The sequence below is a fragment of the Salvelinus namaycush genome, chromosome 10 (genome assembly GCF_016432855.1).
Source record: "Salvelinus namaycush isolate Seneca chromosome 10, SaNama_1.0, whole genome shotgun sequence".
Classification (NCBI taxonomy): domain Eukaryota; kingdom Metazoa; phylum Chordata; class Actinopteri; order Salmoniformes; family Salmonidae; genus Salvelinus; species Salvelinus namaycush.
The window spans coordinates 13,201,005-13,221,559 of NC_052316.1; the positions used below are offsets into that span (position 1 = coordinate 13,201,005).

A 20,555-nucleotide genomic window follows, 5' to 3' on the forward strand; every position below is an offset into this window, starting at 1 on the left:
TGGTGCACTGACTGTAGCATGGTGGAAGTCTCAACACATTGTTCACCCGTTTTGGAATACCTGATAGTCAAATGCCGACCCTTATACCTACCGAGAGAGCTTTCAGCTGTTATTGTGACTGCTGTATATATTCCACCTAAGGACAAGAAAAACAACAAGCTGGCACTTAACGAACTGTACGAGGCTATGAACAAGCAGGAAACCATGCACCCGGAGGATGCTTTCCTTGTTGCCAGTGATTTTAATTCCGCGTCAAGACACGTAATGTCCAACTTCCGTCAACACGTCTCCTTTGCCACTAGGGGCGATAAAGACCTAGACCATTGTTACTATACCCACAAGCAAGCATAGAAGGCTTCAGCAAATCAGATCATGTCTCTATAGCTATGCTACAGGACTGCTTTGCTAGCGCTCACTGGAATATGCTCCGCTACTCCGCTGATAGCGTCGATGAGCTAACCACCTCTTTCACTGACTTCATTAGGAAATGCATCGGCGACATTGGCCCAAAGTGAAAGTTTGCTGCATCCCCAATCAAAAGCCCTGGATTAACAGAGTTTTTGGCGCTAAGCTAGAAGGACAGGGCTACTGCACACAAGGCTATCGCAGCCAACCCTGAGGCTATGGCTACGAACATGTACAAGAAGTCACAGGGGTGTGTCCTTGGTCCCCTTCTTTACGCCCTCTTCACCCACGACTGTGTGGCCATGCATGACTCCAACACCATCATCAAGTTCGCTGATGACACAACGGTGGAAGGCCTGATCACCGGCAACGATGAGACAGCCAACAAGGTGGTCAGTGACCTGGCAGTGTGGTGCCAGGACACAAACCTCTCCCTCAACATCAGTAAAACAAGGGAGCTGATCGTGGACTACAGGAAACGGATGGGGCGAGCACACCCTCATCCACATCGCACCACTATATAGAGGGTGGTGCGGACAGCACAGCACATCACTGGGGCCAAACTCTCTGCCATCCAGGACCTCTACACAGGCGGTGTGAAAGGATGGCCGGAAAATTGTTAAAGAATCCAGCCACCAAAGACAGACAGTTCTCTCTGCTCCCTCACGGCAAGTCTGACACCAACAGGCTCCTCAACAGCTTCTACCCCCAAGCCATAAGACTGCTAAATAGCTAACGAATTGGCTACACATACTATCTGCATTGACCCTTCCATTTTATTTATATTTTTGCACTGACTACAGATCTGGGTTTGAGCGGTGCACAATTGGCCCAGCGTCGTCCGAGTTAGGGGAGGGTTTGGCCGGCCGGGATGTCCTTGTTCCATCACGCTCTAGCGACTCCTGTGGTGGGCCGGGAGCATGCACGCTGACACGGTCGCCAGTTGGACGGTGTTTCCTCCAACACATTGGTGCGGCTGGCTTCCGGGTTAAGCGAGCAGCGTGTCAAGAAGCAGTGCGGTTTGGCAGGGTAGTGTTTCGGAGGACGCATGGCTCTCGACCTTCGCCTCTCCCGAGTCTGTAAGGGAGTTGCAGCCATGGGACAAGACTAACTATCAATTGGATATCATGAAATTGCGGATACAAACAGCTAGTTTCAAGTTTTCCCCTCCCCACCCAGACAGTCCTATCAAAGCTCTTACTTGAGAAAGTTTTTTGCTAAAAAGCCAATTTGGTCAATTTTAATTGAAAACTATTACAGTAAATTAGTTAAATTGTAACCCAGACATGATTTAATATTGAGACACAAAAATGGCTGCATTGGAACTTTAAGGACATTTTAACTAAATAAATACTTTGTCATGACGATATGGACAGATGGATATGTTCCAGATAAATATACCATCTACTGGCTGATTTTGCGATCTGGAGTGCAGGTAGTTATTTTAAAAGCATTAAGAAACGTGATAGTTTGTTATTCCATATCTCCAGTGACAAGAACCTTGACGCAGCACAACAGGATTTCCTGATTTCACAGACAGACCACTAATAAGTTAAATCATTATTTTACCCACTCATTGAATTTAGGCTATGACCAAATTGACAGGAGTTTTATGAGTTTCCTTTCTGGAGTGGATTATCCCTTTAACAGCCAGGTAAGGTGCCTAGTGCTGGCCTAGTTCAGGAGCTCTTTGATTTGAGCCTAGCCTTCTGGCTAACCCCAGGGAGCTCTGATCTGAAGGGTATTTTCTAGGAAAGGAGTAGCCTGCTTCCAACATGCGGTGCTCTGCTCTCCAAATCAAACAGAGGAATGTGAGGCCAGAAGCCTAGTAGTCTAACAGTGTGTTTGCTCAGCTGTGGTTACCCTCAGGGCCAGACTCCGACTCTCCACCATTGACACCACAGCACTCCCTAATGGTGACCGAGGGGCAGATGCAGTATGGATCGATTTAGGGGAGCTCAGGGTGGACTCAGGACTGAGAGTCATTTAGCCCTCCCCACACTGCAGGCTTAGCCCTTTGCAGCGTGCGAGAGTAAATAACACATACCTGCCGAGGAGACCTGTCTCTCAAGCAGCAGCTCATGCAGGAAATCCACAGAATGCTCTACAACCATTCAGAAGATGGTTTGCAAAAGCCCTGTCAAAACAGGCAAGGTGAAAAACTCATCCTTCCCTCTCTTTGTCTCTCCATCTCAAAGAAGACTTTGTGGAATGAAGTTCATTGGAGCCTATTCTCAAGGATAGTGCAGTTAACTCAGTGTCTACAGTCAGAAAACAATGGCCTCCCAGTAGAGAAGCTCTGCCCGACTCTCCTTGACTGCTGTGGAGAGGCTCAGGCAGTGTCAAGGAAGACTTTTATCCACGTGCCTCCAATTCAGAGAAACTCCCTCTACTTGAGGGCCTTTGGAGCTGAAAGCTGTCCAGGTAAACAACCAGGAGATCGCAACCACATCTCAAAGTCCTCCTGGAATTAACTCCTGCTCTTTGAAGCCCCGGGAGGCACCTGCAATGTTACGCCTCCTGCTTTTTATCTGTGTAACCTCCACTCAGGATTTTAGCTTGAAAAGCCACAAGGACAAGAAAACTTAAAAGAAACAGGGAGAACTGAAAGTCTAACCAATTGTTTTGTCTCCACTACCTGATTTGGTGAACTGAGAGTTTCTGAGTTACAGTACTGCATCTCCATTCCATGGGTTGTCTTTAAAGTGCATCAGGTTAACTTGTGAGCTCTACCATGAAATAGTAATCACAGTAATACAATGACTGAAACCTTTGAAATCAAAGGATCAAAGTTTTGATGCTTGAGAGAAAGAGGACGATGGATTTCCAGGGCCACCAGCTTTGCCTGGCGAAAGTTAAAATAGATAATGACCTTCACTATGAGATGAGGATCTAAAAGCGGAAAACGAAAGGTGAACCATCACAATTACCAGCCAAATCATTCTACTGGCGTCAACCTCCCAACGCAGTGTTTGTCCCTTTTTAAAATGCTTCTTGTAATCATTTATCTTATTGGCATCATGTGTCAACAAAACAAGGGAAAGCGTAGGTGTTTTGGTGAAAATGTTCTGGCCTGATGGTTTTCACGTCTTATTTATGAGAAGGCACTTCTTCTGCCTCAATCCAGATCTTGGAAACCATCCATTCTTTCCTAAGTCTAGTTAGGCAGAGTGCTACGTGCACTCAGCCACATATTTGGGCCCTCTGCAATCGACTAGGGCAACATTGACACAGCCTTTCACATGGCTGTTTTGAGACCAGGCTTTACGTTGAATAGGAAGCCATCTTACAGACGGAGGATAAACGGCACTAAGACTGCAGTGGAGGAAAACCCTGGCCTATTCCAATTTGTAAGTCGCTCTGGATAAGAGCGTCTGCTAAATGACTTAAATGTAAATGTAAATGTAAAGCACTTTATATATCTAGTCCCCCCCATTTGAAGATGTTATAAGTATTTGGACAAATTTCACTTCGTGTATTAAAGTAGTCCAAAATGTTGTATTTGGTCTTATTCCTTGCACACAATGACTACATCAAGCTTGTGACTCTACAAACTTGTTGGCTGCATTTACAGCTTGTTTTGGTTGTGTTTCGGATAATGTTTTGTCCAATAGGAAGTGAATGGTGAATAACGCATTGTGTCATTTTGGAGTCACTTTTATTGTAAGTAAGAATAGATCATGTTTGAACACTTTGACAAGAATGTGAACACAACCATGATTATGGATAATAATAAATGAATCGTGAATGATGATGAGCGAGGAAGTGAGGGACAAAGATCACACCCCCCCCAAAATGCTAATCTCCTCCACTCTTTGTAATGTTGAGAGGTAGCATGCTTTGTTGAAGCCTCACTCATCATTATTCATGATTTTGCTTAATCATGGAATTATCAGGGTTGACTTTAAGTGTTCAAAAACATCTCATCCACTCAGAAAGAAAATTACTCCAGCATCATTCACTTCCTATTGCGCAAAACAGTTTGCAGAGTTACAAGCTTGGATGTAGTCATTGCGTGCTAGGAATATGGGACCAAATACTAAACTTGACTACTTTTGTACACTAAGTGGTATTTGTCCAAATACTTGACATCTTCAAATGGGGGGACTAGATCTTTATTTCTAAACGGTAAATCAGGTATGTATACAACATCTAACAAAAGGTGACAAAAAAAGGAGACATTTGATCTCAAATCCAAAATGCTGGAGTATAGAGCCAAATAAAAAATGTTTTGCGTCAGTGTCCAAATAGATACGTAGGGGAGTGTACAGCGTGGGGTTAGGGTTGGATAAAATTCTATCTTGGTGGCTGACTCAAAATGTCCACAAGGTAACATGCATAAACACAAACCCACAAGTATGCAGTGCACGCACTTCTGTCCACTTAAGTCATTCCAATCCTCTGATGACAAGAGGGAAATTGCAATGTGAAAATGACTCATTTTAAAGTCCTCATGTCCAAGGACATTAACATCACAGTGACATACAGTACCAGTCAAAAGTTGACACACCTACTCAAAAGGTTTTTCTTTATTTTTACTATTTTCTACATTGTAGAATAATAGTGAAGACAAAAACTATGAAATAACACATATGGAATCATGTAGTAAACAAATCAAAATATGTTTTATATTTGATATTCTTCAAAGTAGCCACCCTTGCCTTGAAAGCTTTGCACACTCTTGGCATTCTCCCAACCAGCTTCATTAGGTAGTCACCTGGAATGTATTTCAATTAACAGGTGTGCCTTGTTAAAAGTTAATTTGTGGAATTTCTTTCCTTTTTAATGCGTTTGAGCCAATCAGTTGTGTTGTGACAAGGTAGGGTAGGTATACAGAAGATAGCCCTATTTGGTAAAAGAACAAGTCCATATCATAGCAAGAACTGCTCAAATAAGCAAAGAGAAATGACAGTCCATCATTAATTTCTTAAAGTAAGTTCAGTCAATCTGGAAAATGTCAAGAACTTTGAAAGTCGCAAAAACCATCAAGCGCTATGATGAAACTGGTTCTCATGAGGACCGCCACAGGAAAGAAAGACCCAGAGTCACCTCTGCTGCAGAGGATAAGTTCCTTAGAGTTACCAGCCTCAGATTGCAGCCCAAATAAATGCTACAGAGTTCAAGTACCAGACACATCAACAGTTCAGAGGACACTGCATGAAATCAGGCCTTCATGGTCGAATTGCTGCAACGAAACCACTAAAGGACACCAATAATAAGAAAAGACTTGCTTGGGCCAAGAAACACGAGCAATGGACATTAGACCGGTGAAAATCTGTCCTTTGGTCTGATGAGTCCAAATTTGAGATATTTGGTTCCAACCGCTGTGTCTTTGTGAGACGCAGAGTAGGTGAACGGATGATTTTCGCATGTGTGGTTCCCACCATGAAGCATGGAGGAGGTGGTGTGATGTGGGGGTGCTTTGCTGGTGACACTGTCAGTGATTTATTTATAATTCAAGGCCCACAACCAGCATGGCTACCACAGCATTCTGCAGCGATACACCATCCCATCTGGTTTGCACTTAGTGGGACAATTATTTGTTTTTCAACAGGACAATGACCCAACACACCTCCAGGCTGTGTAAGGGCTATTTGAGCAAGAAGGAGAGTGATGGAGTGCTGCATCAGATGACCTGGCCGCCGCAATCACCTGACCTCAACCCAACTGAGATGGTTTGGGATGAGATGGACTGCAGAGTGAAGGAAAAGCAGCCAATAAATGCTCATCATACAGTGAGGGAAAAAAGTATTTGATCCCCTGCTGATTTTGTACGTTTGCCCACTGACAAAGAAATGATCAGTCTATAATTTTAATGGTAGGTTTATTTGAACAGTGAGATAGAGAATAACAAACAAATCCAGAAAAACGCATGTCAAAAATGGTATAAATTGATTTGCATTTTAATGAGGGAAATAAGTATTTGACCCCCTCTCAATCAGAAATATTTCTGGCTCCCAGGTGTCTTTTATACAGGTAACGAGCTGAGATTAGGAGCACACTCTTAACGGGAGTGCTCCTAATCTCAGCTTGTTACCTGTATAAAAGACACCTGTCCACAGAAGCAATCAATCAGATTCCAAACTCTCCACTATGGCCAAGACCAAAGAGCTCTCCAAGGAAGTCAGGGACAAGATTGTAGACCTACACAAGGCTGGAATGGGCTACAAGACCATCGCCAAGCAGCTTGGTGAGAAGGTGATAACAGTTGGTGCGATTATTCGCAAATGGAAGAAACACAAAAGAACTGTCAATCTCCCTCGGCCTGGGGCTCCATGCAAGATCTCACCTCGTGGAGTTGCAATGATCATGAGAACGGTGAGGAATCAGCCCAGAACTACACGGGAGGATCTTGTCAATGATCTCAAGGCAGCTGGGACCATAGTCACCAAGAAACCAATTGGTAACACACTACGCCGTGAAGGACTGAAATCCTGCAGCGCCCGCAAGGTCCCCCTGCTCAAGAAAGCACATATACATACCCGTCTGAAGTTTGCCAATGAACAACTGAATGATTCAGAGGACAACTGGGTGAGAGTGTTGTGGTCAGATGAGACCAAAATGGAGCTCTTTGGCATCAACTCAACTCGCCGTGTTTGGAGGAGGAGGAATGCTGCCTATGACTCCAAGAACACCATCCCCACCGTCAAACATGGAGGTGGAAACATTATGCTTTGGGGGTGTTTTTCTGCTAAGGGGACAGGACAACTTCACCGCATCAAAGGGACGATGGACGGGGCCATGTACCGTCAAATCTTGGGTGAGAACCTCCTTCCCTCAGCCAGGGCATTGAAAATGGGTCGTGGATGGTTATTGCAGCATGACAATGACCCAAAACACACGGCCAAGGCAACAAAGGAGTGGCTCAAGAAGAAGCACATTAAGGTCCTGGAGTGGCCTAGCCAGTCTCCAGACCTTAATCCCATTGAAAATCTGTGGAGGGAGCTGAAGGTTCGAGTTGCCAAACGTCAGCCTTGAAACCGTAATGACTTGGAGAAGATCTGCAAAGAGGAGTGGGACAAAATCCCTCCTGAGATGTGTGCAAACCTGGTGGCCAACTACAAGAAACGTCTGACCTCATTGCCAACAAGGGTTTTGCCACCAAGTACTAAGTCATGTTTTGCAGAGGGGTCAAATACATATTTCCCTCATTAAAAAGCTAATCAATTTATAACATTTTTGACATGCGTTTTTCTGGATTTTGTTGTTGTTATTCTGTCTCTCACTGTTCAAATAAACCTACCATTAAAATTATAGACTGATAATTTCTTTGTCAGTGGGCAAACGTACAAAATCAGCAGGGGATCAAATACTTTTTTCCCTCACTGTATGTGGGAACTCCTTCAAGACTGTTGGAAAAGCATTCCAGGTGAAGCTAGTTGAGAGAATGCCAAGAATGTACAACACTGTCATTAAGGCAAAGGGTGGCTACTTTGAAGAATCTCAAATAGAAAATATATTATGCTTACACTTTTTTGGTTCCATTTGTGTTATTTCCTAGTTGTGATGTCCTCACTATTATTCTACAATGTAGAAAATCGTCAAAATAAAGAAAAACCCTTGAATGAATAAGTGTGTCCAAACTTTTGACTGGTACTGTAGACAAAAGTCGAGTTAACATGTTCCCTTATAGGAATGGAATACACACACACACACACAAAAAACTGTTCAGGCCCATCCATCTACATCAATCGAGCGAAATGTGCATGAAACTATTTCCAATAAACGCTTTACAGAAGAGCCCAGAAGGAACTGTTCAAAAGGGGACAGCATGGTTAATGTGCCAAGACACGCATTACAATTACAAGTGTACCAGAACATTTCACCACTCACTTCTCCATGTCAAATAGTTCTCTGCTGTTTTTCAGCCCACAATCTAAAAGCAACAGATAAACCAGGATTCAACATTTGATCAAAATGAACTCGATGCATGTAGATGAAGGGATATAGGCAACGAATATGTAACCAATTCACATGAGGCCAAAAGGGTCTGGGTGTTGGACTTAATGGCTGAATTGTCATTCTTTGCCTTTGAGACCATAGTACTCTACTTGGTACATGAAGTAGGTCAAGATTCAGAACAGTCCACTGTCGGCGCTCTCATCTGCTGTTTCTTTGTTAGTTCACAGGAAGACACCAGGCTGTGGCGTGAAGCCTCTCAAAAACAGTAGCATGACAGAACGTCAGGGATGATCTACAACACTCCTCATTCAAATCTTGCCTCCACATTTTTCAGAGCATGGAACAACCAGATCTCACAGAGCAGATTAAACATGAGTCGGAGATGGGGAATAATATTTTTACAGAGATAAAAAACAAAACGCTTGTTCTCTGCATTGCATTGCATTGCTATTTGGCAGATTTTGCTATTCCTGCAAAGAGTGTTTCAATAAGGAGAAAGAAATGGGGTTATAACAAGAACATAGAGCTGGAAATTGGCAGGTGAAAATGTCCACACCTTTAATAAAACATTCACGCTATATTCCCGACCAATTATCCTTTGACAACGTGAAGCACGAAAACAGAACCCCCTCCAAAAAAAAAAGTCATATTTTGATTCATCCAGAAAAAGGCCAAAGGGGTATGTAATAAGAAACTACTTGGCTGGTGGAAACATCAGCCTACACTTCATACGCATTCACATTAAATTATGTACCAACCCCCTCAGAAGGAAATTACACCTTGGTACAAAAATAACCCCTCGACCACAAACACAGCATGAGTCTATATCATCAAATCACATAGGCCTACAGTATGTGTATTCTCTGAAACAACTACAATTACAGGTAGGTAGGTCTTATTTCTCTGACAGATGGCTCTTTGACAGTGCAGTGAGGAAAACAGTATTAAGACCAATCAGAAGCTAATGATTATAGCACTCACGATGACCTTGGTAGTTAACTGGATGCTGTGTAGTCATTCTATGTGTCAAGAACATTTTCAGGAAATGACACGAGAGAAGAATGCTGTTCATTGACTACAGCTCAGCATTCAACACCACAGTACCGTCCAAGCTCTTCATTAAGCTTGAGGCCCTGGGTCTCGACCCCGCCCTGTGCAATTGAGTCCTGGACATTGACGGGACGCTCCCTGGTGGTGAAGGTAGGAAACAACACCTCCACTTCACTGATCCTCAACACTGGGGCCCCGCAAGGGTGCATGCTCAGCCCCCTCCTGTACTCACTGTTCACCCATGACTGCGTGGCCATGCACGCCTCCAACTCAATCATCAATTTTGCAGACGACACAACAGTAGTGGGCTTGATTACTAACAACAAGACAGCCTACAGGGAGGAGGTGAGGGCACTCGGAGTGTGGTGTCAGGAAAACAACCTCTCACTCAACGTCAAAACAAAAGAGATGATTGTGGACTTCAGGAAACAGCAGAGGGAGCACCCCCCTATCCACATCAACGGGACAGTAGTGGAGAAGGTGGAATGTTAAGTTCCTCGGCATACACATCACAGACAAACTGAAATGGTCCACCCACACAGACAGTGTGGTGAAGAAGACACAACAGCATCTCTTCAACCTCAGGAGGCTGAAGAAATGTAGCTTGTCACCTAAAACCCTGACAAACTTTTACAGATGCACAATTGAGAGCATCCTGTCGGCTGTATCACCACCTGGTACGGCAACTGCACAGCCCTCAAAAACAAGGCTCTCCAGAAGGTGGTGTGGTCTACACAACGCATCACCGGGGGCAAACTACCTGCCCACCAGGACACCTACAGCACCTAATGTCACAGGAATGCCAAAAAGATCCTCAAGGACAACAACCACCCGAGCCACTGCCTTTCATCCCACTACCATCCAGAAGGTGAGGTCAGTACAGGTGCATCAAAGCTGGGACCGAGAGATAGAAGCTGTTTTTCAATCTCAAGGCCATCAGACTGTTAAACAGCAATCACTAACTCAGAGGCTGCTGCCTACATACAGACTCAAAATCATTGTCCACTTTAATAAATGGATCACTAGTCACTTTAAATAATGCCACTTTAACAATGTTTACATATCTTACAGTATATACATATGAGATGAGTAATGTATCTTATACCATCTATTTCATCTTGTCTATGCCGCTCAGCCATCGCTCATCCATATGCGCATATTCTTATTCCACCCCTTTAGATTGGTGTGTATTAGGTAGTTGTTGTGGAATTGTTAGATTACTCGTTAGATATTACTGCACTGTCGGAACTGAAAGCACAAGCATTTCGCTACACTCGCATTAACATCTGCTAACCATGTGTATGTGACCAATAAAATTTGATTTGATAAATGGCCCATAATTGAGCTCAATCAGTATTACTTTCTAATAGGCTTTTACAAGGATGTCTTCTTACTCCAGATCTCCCCTGTCAAACTATGGTTGTTTTTACAAAGCAGCGAAATTCTGATCTTTTTTTCACGAATTGGTCTTTTGACCTATCAGATCAGCTCTGAAAAAATCTGATGTGAAGAGATCCGATGTGATTGGTCAAAAGACCAATTCGTGGAACAAATATCAAAATTGGGCTGTCTGTGTAAACACAGCTTAAGTTGACTATGGAGGTGTGGAAGTAAACCAGATTGTATAGTTTATGGCTTATAGTTATTGTCTCTGGTACACAATGGTCTGGCTGTACATCCAGGTGTTACGTAAGCAGGGCTACTGAGCTTTAAAATATTAAGGATGAGACAGGAAGAACATGTTTTCCAGTAATTAACTTTTCATTGGAGGGACGTGTTGTGAATGAGGACGAAGAGGGCTGTGCACTCCTGCATAATGTGTTTTCTGTTAGCAACAAACAAGATGAGGCGCAGAGAGCCTTCTTAGCCCTCTCACTCATTCGGAGATCACCCGAGGTGGTTACACAAACAAACCAGTATTCATTCACAAACCCCTTTGCATGCATGCACACAAACTATTTATATTTTTGCATGAACATACAAGGTGTACAACAGCAGAAAACGAACTGTATGAGTATGATGCTAATATTTCTAGTGTATCTGTAATACTGGAAAACATTCCACAATCACATCATTAACGTTTGCTGCCTACTGTCGTTACTAAGCATTTAAGGGCTGGCGGCAGTTAAATCCTAGCTTTTTGGGCCAAAAAACCTTGGGCCTTTGTCTGACAAACAAAATACACTGTGCTGTAAATACATTTGATTCCCCCCCCAAAAAGCTGTCACCCATTTTCTTGTCCCCTTTTCTTCCCACAACTTTAGCTGACTTGTTCTACTGATTCTACTTCAGCCTGTTGAGTTATGCTGCCACCACGACTTGGACAAACACATCATCGCTGCCTGGGAACACACACAAATTGGATTGGAAAAATACTGGGTCTTGACGTAGGTCCTCGTGGGATACGGTAAACCCTAGAGAGGCCAGTACAACTGTGTGCGGTAAGTTATGTGGCCACTTGTCTGTTTGTGTACATCCAGGAACAGAGAACATTAAGGGGGGGGGGGGGGGGGGGTTCGCCCAATGAGTGGCTACAGTGGCAGGTCTACGGTGGGAGCAGAGACAGGGATCTGTTTGGAGAAACTGGAGCCCTCTGCGACCTGCCAAGAATGCTGGGGTTCCCCTGAAATATAAACCCTCCCTCTGCTCTGGCCCAGGCAGACAGCATCTCTACTGGAAAAACACTGCATAGAGACACAGCGTTAGGACGATAACCTCTCTATGTGAACACTAGTGTAACCCGAAAAGAGGACCAGAGAGGCGAGCACAGGATAGACAGGGCTGGTGTCTTCACTTCCATGGGGGACAGACAAGGGGACATATACATGAGAGACAAGGGGACATGAGTGACACAAAAAAACACTTTATACACTATATACAAAAAATCCACCAGAACCGATGTCTTTCCAGATGTCTTCAACACCAGACTGCTTGTGTACACAGAGTGACCAGATACAGTTTGGCATGAACTGCCATACAAAGCCTATACAAGTTGTGTTTATTTCACTGGAGACTTGCAGAATCCATTTTTTTTTTTCTGAGAAAGGCGGTTTAGTGACTCAGGAGTGAAAAGTGCTCTGTAGCGTAAAATGGTACTTAAACCAGCCAATTTACATTCATGCAAATGTATGGGTAATGGGTTTCTGCTAAGAGTAAAATAATGAGCAGTAAACAAAAAACATTCATCTAGTCTACACAACCTTCTGGAGAGTGAATATTGAGGAAAAAAATATTTTCTTTAAAGCGTGTGCAAGATTGATGATATGCAAGTCCAGCTAAATTGGATCCTTTCTCAGTCTTCCTCTTATCAAAGTCTTGCTGAGATGAATTTGCTCCGGATGTGGTAAAAAGTAGCAACATTTCCTGCTCTAGACAGACTCCCCTCTGACACTTGGGTGAATATGAGCAGATAGATCCTGTGCACTTCAACTACTCATAAACTGCATAGAATGTTCTATGAAAAGGGATGTATGTAATAGGTACAGCGGACACTTCCCCATCCATCTCCATAGCATTTGTACTCAAAAAAGGTGGGACCTCTACTCAAAAGTGAGAGAGGGGTTAAACAGCAAAACAGGCCCAAGTCTAAAATGCTAGAGATGCAAACACTCAAACTCACTCCATCTTCATTTCATTTACACTTGCAGACACACAGACTCGCTCACACACATTCACACTCCCTCTAAAATCCTAGACTTGTTTGTTTACAGCAGTAAGCAGCTGCTCCACAACCCCTTCCTGTGAGCATGGCCCATACACACACACACACACCTCCCTCCGGCCGTGACGTCCTGTTTTGATGCAGGACCCGGGTGGAAAACAGCGCTGCAGTCTAAACGGACCAGTGGTGTTTCTGTTAACGGCTGTTAATGGGATGTCACAATCAGGCCAAGAACAAAGGCTGGGGATGGCTGAGCCCGGAGCCCAGGCTCACTCCCACATAGCTCTGGAGCAGGTCCAATACCATGCTGCCTTTTCTTACAACCTTTACCTATCTGACCACTGATCAGCTTGGCAGTAAAGTAGAACAAATATTTTTCTGAAAATAGCATGAACATCTATGATAAGTCTCTTGATACAACAATATTGCATCACATCTCTTAAGGAGCACAGCTCACGTGTAAGCATGGCTCTCTTCTCAGAGAATGGAGGGTGATTATTCCTCCTATACTAAAGCGTTCACTCCGTTTAGTCTCCCCCTATAGTACAGTATACAGTGCTTCAGAAAGTATTCATATACCCTAGACTTTTCCCACATTTTGTTGTGTTACAGCCTGAATTCAAAATCAATTAAATCCATGTTTTTCTTCTCACCCATCTACACACAATACCCCATGATGACAAAGTGAAAACATGTTTTTAGAAATGTGCTCAAAATGTATTGAAAACAGAATACAGAAATCTAACTTACAAAAGTATTCTCACCCCTTTGCTATGACACTCCAAATTGAGCTCGGGTGCATCCAGTTTCCCTTCATCATCCTTGATGTCACAACTTGATTGGCCAGGGAAATCCTTGATGAGAACCTGCTTCAGAGTGCAAATGACAGACTGGGGGCGAAGATTTATGTTCCAACAGGACAATGATCCCAAGCATACAGCCAAAGCAACGCTGGAATGGCTTCAGAACAAGAATGTGAAAGTCGAGCGGCCCCAGCCAAAGTCCAGACTTCAAATCACATTGAAAATCTGTGGATAGACAGGATGATTGCCGTTCACCACCGCTTCCCATCTAACTTAACAAAGCTTGAGAAAATCTGCAAGGAAAGATGGGTGAAAATCACCAAATCCAGATGTGCAAAGTTGATACAAACATACCCAAGATGACTCAAAGCTGTAAACGCCACCAAAAGGTGCTTCTACAAAGTATTGACTCAGGGGTGTGAATACTTATGTAAATTAGATATTTCTTCATTTAAATTGGCAATACATTACGCAAACATTTCTAAAAACCTGTTCTCACTTTGTCATTATGGGGTATTGCGTATAGATGTGGAATAAGTCAAGGGGTATGAATACTTTCTGAAGGCACTGTATATACTATACACAGCATTAGGTACGGTTGAGCCTCTCCCTAATCTGTATTATGTTATCATAGGGTGGCGCACAATTGGCCCATCGTCGTCCGGGTTAGGGGAGGGTTTGGCCGGGATAGGCCATCATTGTAAAATAAGAATTTGTTCTTAACTGAGTTGCCTAGTTAAATAAAGGTTAAATAAAATTAATAAATTGTGTGCCTTCCTCTAGCCCAAGCCACAGATGGTGGGAGAGAAGGGGGAATGTGTGTGGAGGGGAATGGGATCACATATTAGATCATCTCATTGGATGAACTTCACAGCACTGTGATCTGGGAGTCTGCTTTTCCTTAGGCAACATCCATCCATGCTTATATCAGTTTGTCTCACACCTGCAAGCAAAAATGTTGACACTATACTCCAATGAATTTCTCAAGTTTTACTTCACTCACATAACAGTAAATGAAAATGGGGCCTTATATAGTGAACACTTACTGACTCAACATACACTGACTGAAATATTATGTTTACAGCTATTTACGGGATGTGCCGGTACGCACATTGCTGCAGCGTGACATCTGTTTTGGATGGGGTAAAACAATGGGCTGAGTGCTGTGTATTCCCTCTCCGGATAGGATGGCTGGAGGGAGGGAACAGGAGAAAACAAAACCATGAGTTCAGACTATTAGCTGTCTCTAGTACAACTTAGAGCAGTGTTTACCAACCCTGGTCCTCGGGTACCTCCAACAGTACACGTTTTTATTGTAACCCTGGACAAGCACACCTGATTCAACTTGTCAACAAATCATCAATCCCTCAATGAGCTGAGTGAGGTGTATCCAGGGCTACAACAATGTGTACTGTTGGGGGTACTCGAGGACCAGGGTTGGGAAACACTGACCTAGACGAGGTGGTGTCTATAGCATGTTTAAGGTATAGTGCCATCAGACAAAAAAATCCAAAGTTTAATCCATTTTAAATTCAGGCTGTAACAACAAAATGTGGAAAAAGCCAAGGTCACTGTAGGTGGGTGATGCTGGCTGATTTACACTGGTGAACACAGTTAACAGGTTTACTCAAGTCAAGTGTGACTAAGCAACATGAGGCGAGTCTGAATCAGTCGTTATGAGAGAAGTATTCTGGCTAAATCAGAGCTAGTCCAGTAAAAATGCTCGCAAATTGTTTGATTTGGTATAGAAGCTTGAAAATTGGCACCCTTGTATAATTTTTATGCTGAACAAAACCTGATATAGCACCATTTCAGCAAAGCCCCGGGGTCGACATGTAGCGTCCCCTACAGGTCAATGGTGTAAAAACAATTACTGTAATGACGTTTTGGGTAATGGCCTCCCGTGTTGGGTCCACAGGCACCAAAATAGCTTAAAATGTTTGCATTGGTTTGGGGAACACATTCAATCAACAGCAAAAACCTTATGGCCTGTGTTTTGTCCTAACAATGCCATCAGAAATCATAGTAAAATGTTGATGTTTTTGCTTTCAAACATTAAGATATTAATGTTCTAGACACGTTTCATGGGAACGTTGCAAGAACATTCATGTGTCCAGTTCTGTAGGTTAGGAGAATATTCCATCAACGTTACACTAAACATAGTTATAATGTTTTAAACACGTTTAAATGGCAAAGTGGGTGGGCGTATAGCCTGCCTGTTCTGCCCGGGGGTATAGTTGGACGGGGCTAAAGTGTCTCCCGACCCCTGCTATCTCAGCCTCCAGTAATTATGCTGCAATAGTTTGTGTCGGGGGGGGATAGGGTCAGTCTGTTATATCTGGAGTATTTCTCCTGTCTTATCTGTTGTCCTTTGTGAATTTAAGTATGCTCCCTCTAATATATTCTCTCTGAGGACCTGAGCCCTAGGACCATGCCTCATGACTACCTGGCCTGATGACTCCTTGCTGTCCCCAGTCCACCTGGTCGTGCTGCTGCTCCAGTTTCAACTGTTCTGCCTGCGGCTATGGAACCCTAACCTATTCACCAGACATGCTACCTTGTCCTGGACCTGCTGTTTTCGACTCTCTCTCTACCGCACCTGCTGTCTAACTCTGAATGATTGGCTATGAAAAGCCAACTGACATTTACTCCTGAGGCACTGACCTGTTGCACCCTCTACAACCACTGTGATTATTATTATTTGACCCTGCTGGTCATCTATGAACGTTTGAACATCTTGGCTATGTACTATTATAATCTCCACCTGGCACAGCCAGAAGAGGACTGGCCACCCCTCAGAGCCTGGTTTCTTCTTAGGTTCCTCCTTTTCTAGGGAGTTTTTCCTAGCCACCGTGCTTCTACATCTGCATTGCTTGCTGTTTGGGGTTTTAGGCTGGGTTTCTGTACAGCACTTTGTGACATCGGCTGATGTAAAAAGGGATTTATAAATAGATTTGATTGATTGATTGATTGATTGATTATGGGAACGTTGCAGTAATATTTCTGTGCATCAGTTGTCAGGATGTCTTCTGATGGTCCCAAAGAAACTCCCCCAAAAATGTAAAATATCATTACACATCACGCATTGTTACTGTTGCTAAGCCAATCAAGGTCCTGATTGGTGAATCACTGATCCATTCATAGCTCTGTCTGTTGGCAAGGTTATGGATACTCTCAAACATACACAGTGCTTTTAACATACATGATTACATTGTGCATTGTCATAATCAGTAGACTTCTATGTTTTCTGAAGTCTACTGATTACAATGATATAGAATATGATATTATTTCCTGTGTCACTTTTAAGAAATGTGATAGGAAACCTGCCCTGTACACGTCACTCTATGCAAAATCCCATAGGAATTGTCATGACTGTCCTGTGAGGATCACAATGAGTCAGCTCAGCTTGGCAATGGCCAATAATAACCAGACTTTCTCTCACCCGCAGAGGGGAGGAGGGAACTGGTGTGGAGGTTGACACCTCCACTGGACAAAACTGGACACATGAATGTTCTTGCAACGTTCCCGTGAAATGTGTCTAGAACATTAATATCTTAATGTTTGAAAGCAAAAACATCTACATTTTACTGTGATCATCAAGGTAAAAACAAAGAACATATGGTTTTGGTCGTTGATGGAGTGTGTTCCTCAAACCAATTCAAACATTTCAAGCTATTTTGGGGCAAAGTAGACCCAATCGCGGGTAAATGCATTTTCACCATTGATCTATAGGAGGTCGCTACAGTCTGACACTCAGTGTTCGCTGAAATGGCACTATTTCAGGTTTTGTTCAGCGCTAAATATTATACAAGTCTGCCAATTTTCACACTTCTATACTAAATCGAACAATATGGTATTTTTTTGGGAGCTTGTCTACTGAACTAAGTAGTTGAAACGTATTCAGAAAATCTACACCAGAGCTCCTTGATGGATGACGATGACATTGATGTAATTGCAAGACAAATAAAAAAAAAATCTGTTTGATAAGTACCTGTTAAAACATACTCTGTCCCCTGAATATTACAGTATGTTTGTTTATCTACTGCAGGTTTTCCCTTCAAACACACAGCTTTGTGGCAGAGCTAATTACCGCGGGATTAACGTGAGCAGATAAATTCCTTAGGGAGGAAAGTAATTAAGCAGAGGACTGTGGACACACACAGGGCAACTGGATGCTTCCTAGAACCATAAACTTGGCTCTTATGTCTCTGCAATTAGTTATATTTGAAACCTGAAAGGAGAGGGCATCAGAGTAAAGGAGAAGAAGAACGGCAACTGTCCTCCAGTGGAGAGAGAGAGAGGCAGCACTGATGAGCACAGCAGCACAGTGCTTCCTGTTGTTGCAGGCTAAAAACACAGTGACCTTCAGAATTTCATAACATATACACACACGTCCACACTCGCACGTTTCCTTTTGGTGCTCGCGTCTGTCCACTTCTCTGATTCCCCCACCTCCAACCTCTCCCCTCCCCTTCCACTGGACTCTCGACCCTCCTCCTCAGACTCAACACATCACGGTCTCTCTCAACTCCCCTCTTGTCACTTCCTCCCCCTTTCCATTTGGACAGCCCTTGACAGCAGGGCTCTGAGCGGATCTCCTCTCTGCCAGCTCCTGTCACTTTAGTGGGAATGTGTGGCAAGGGAGCACTCGGAACACAAAAAGTGCCATCTCCTTTCAGCTTTTAGAGTGCCCCACTTTAAACAGGCTGGCCACAAGACCATATCGACCAGTCTTGCCTCTCTGCCACCCAAAGCCATACGTTTCAGGAGAAAGTTCTGGTCTGCTCTCTCGTCTAAGTACTATGATGTTGTTTCTCCCAGTTTAAGATATAGATTTTTGTGATGTGAAATGGTTTGTGGCAGTGATTTAATTTCTTCAGTAACACACTGATGTTTTCCAATGCCAAGAGACCACACGTCATGTGTGCACACGTGTGCTTGGTTTCACTATTCTTGTGGTGACCAAAGTCCTCACAAGGATAGTAAAACAAGGAAAATTGTACTACTTTATTGTTAAGAATCTTTAGGGGTGTTAATAATTTTGCCCCCTACCTTTGAGAAGAAAAAAAAGTATTACTTGTTAAACCAAATCTCTTTCTCTGACCAATTATATTAGGATAAAATATAATTTCCCAATTTTTTGAAGCATACAATATTGAATTATTTACTTTATACAGTCATTATTTCTCATCTTTCTCAAGGAAGTCAATAATTTCAGACCACACTATACATAATGTCTTTGTGTTGTGTGGGATATTTGTGGGCACATATTTTCACCGGTCCCCCCAGAAAAGGTATTTTAGGCTTAGAGGTTAGGTTTATGGGTTAGGGTTACACTTAGGGATTTTGAATGGGAATCAATTGTTTGGTTCCAACAAGGATAGTAAAACAAAAAGGTATGCGTGTGTGTGTTTATTGTGTGTTGAATACCTGTATACCGGCTGAATCTCTCAGGCAATGCCGATCACAGCTCCAGAAGGGAAGCGATCAAACTCCAGAAACAGCTCCCTGATGTTGCTCCTGTACTTCAGATCCAGGTCCAGCTGTACAATGCACTGCAGATCTGAAACAAAGAGTTCAATACATTTTTCCTCAGAAATTCAAACGTATTGCTAGCACCCCTTGAGTAGCAGATTACTTTGACTATACATCATATCAGCCAAAATGATCAGCTATGAAATTATTCTGATTATTGTCTGATACCAATATGTTTTTAGCCATCATCTGATACCGATAAAAAGGCTGATATATCATGCATCTCTAATCATAGCTCTGATATCATGCATCTCTAATCATAGCCCTGTTTCTGGGTAGCTACCACCGGTCAATAGCCAGCAGGGATAGGAATTGCCAGGGACCTCATGATACGATATTACCACCATACTTAGGTGCCGATACGATATGTATTGCAATTTGATGTTCCAAACATATTGCTCATCATATGTCTGCTGCAGAGGGACAAGAGAGAGCCATGAGAAGACGAGTTTTGAACAGTCATGGAAATAAAAGTCCTGAAAACAAAATGTTCTCTTTGTTTAATAAGCATGTGTAGAACAAGCTATGAAGGAAACATACTGGAGTTTGTGCAGGTAGAGCCAGCTAGCCCAAAAATAATATTGTGATAGTCAAAACAATAATCTCGATATGTAACTGTATCGATTTTCCCCCCATCACTAATAGCCAGGAAGCAGCACTCTGTGTACACAGTCACCCAAGTTACCAGGAAATACAGACTCCTCTGTTCATTGTTTCACCTTCCTGTGTTTTGCTGGTTGGCATGGCAGTGAGGACATTCTTAGGGTGCTGGACTGCTGTGCAATGGACAAAATACTGTGCCAATCTGGATTTACAGAGTGGTGTCAATCTGAAAACCATGCATTGGGTCTTGAACTGCTAAAATGTTACAGCGACTCTAAAGATGTCACTCACAATTGTGTATACTGTACCATACAGTTAACGAGTGTTATAGTAAAATAGTAACCTTAAAGTGCAAAAAAAAAAAAGTATCTAGATACTCGATGGGCCTCCAAAAAAGTCCTTTGGCAGTCCAAAAAAAAGATCTAGACCACATATGCAGATGGTCCAAAAAGCAAATCCAGTAGTCTAAGAAAGCGATCTTGGTATGACCCCTGTAGTTCAAGAAAGTTATTTGTGGTTCCAAGAACTGAATTGCTAACCAACCTCCAATAAGGAAATTCAGGTACAAGAAGTAAGTCCCAAATCTAGATGGGTGA

The 20,555-nt window shown here is 43.0% G+C and overlaps 1 pseudogene; it reads right to left on the reverse strand.

The window, feature by feature from the left end:
* LOC120055175 overlaps positions 1 to 20,555 on the reverse strand; it is a 57,180-nt pseudogene that overhangs the window by 6,838 nt on the left and 29,787 nt on the right.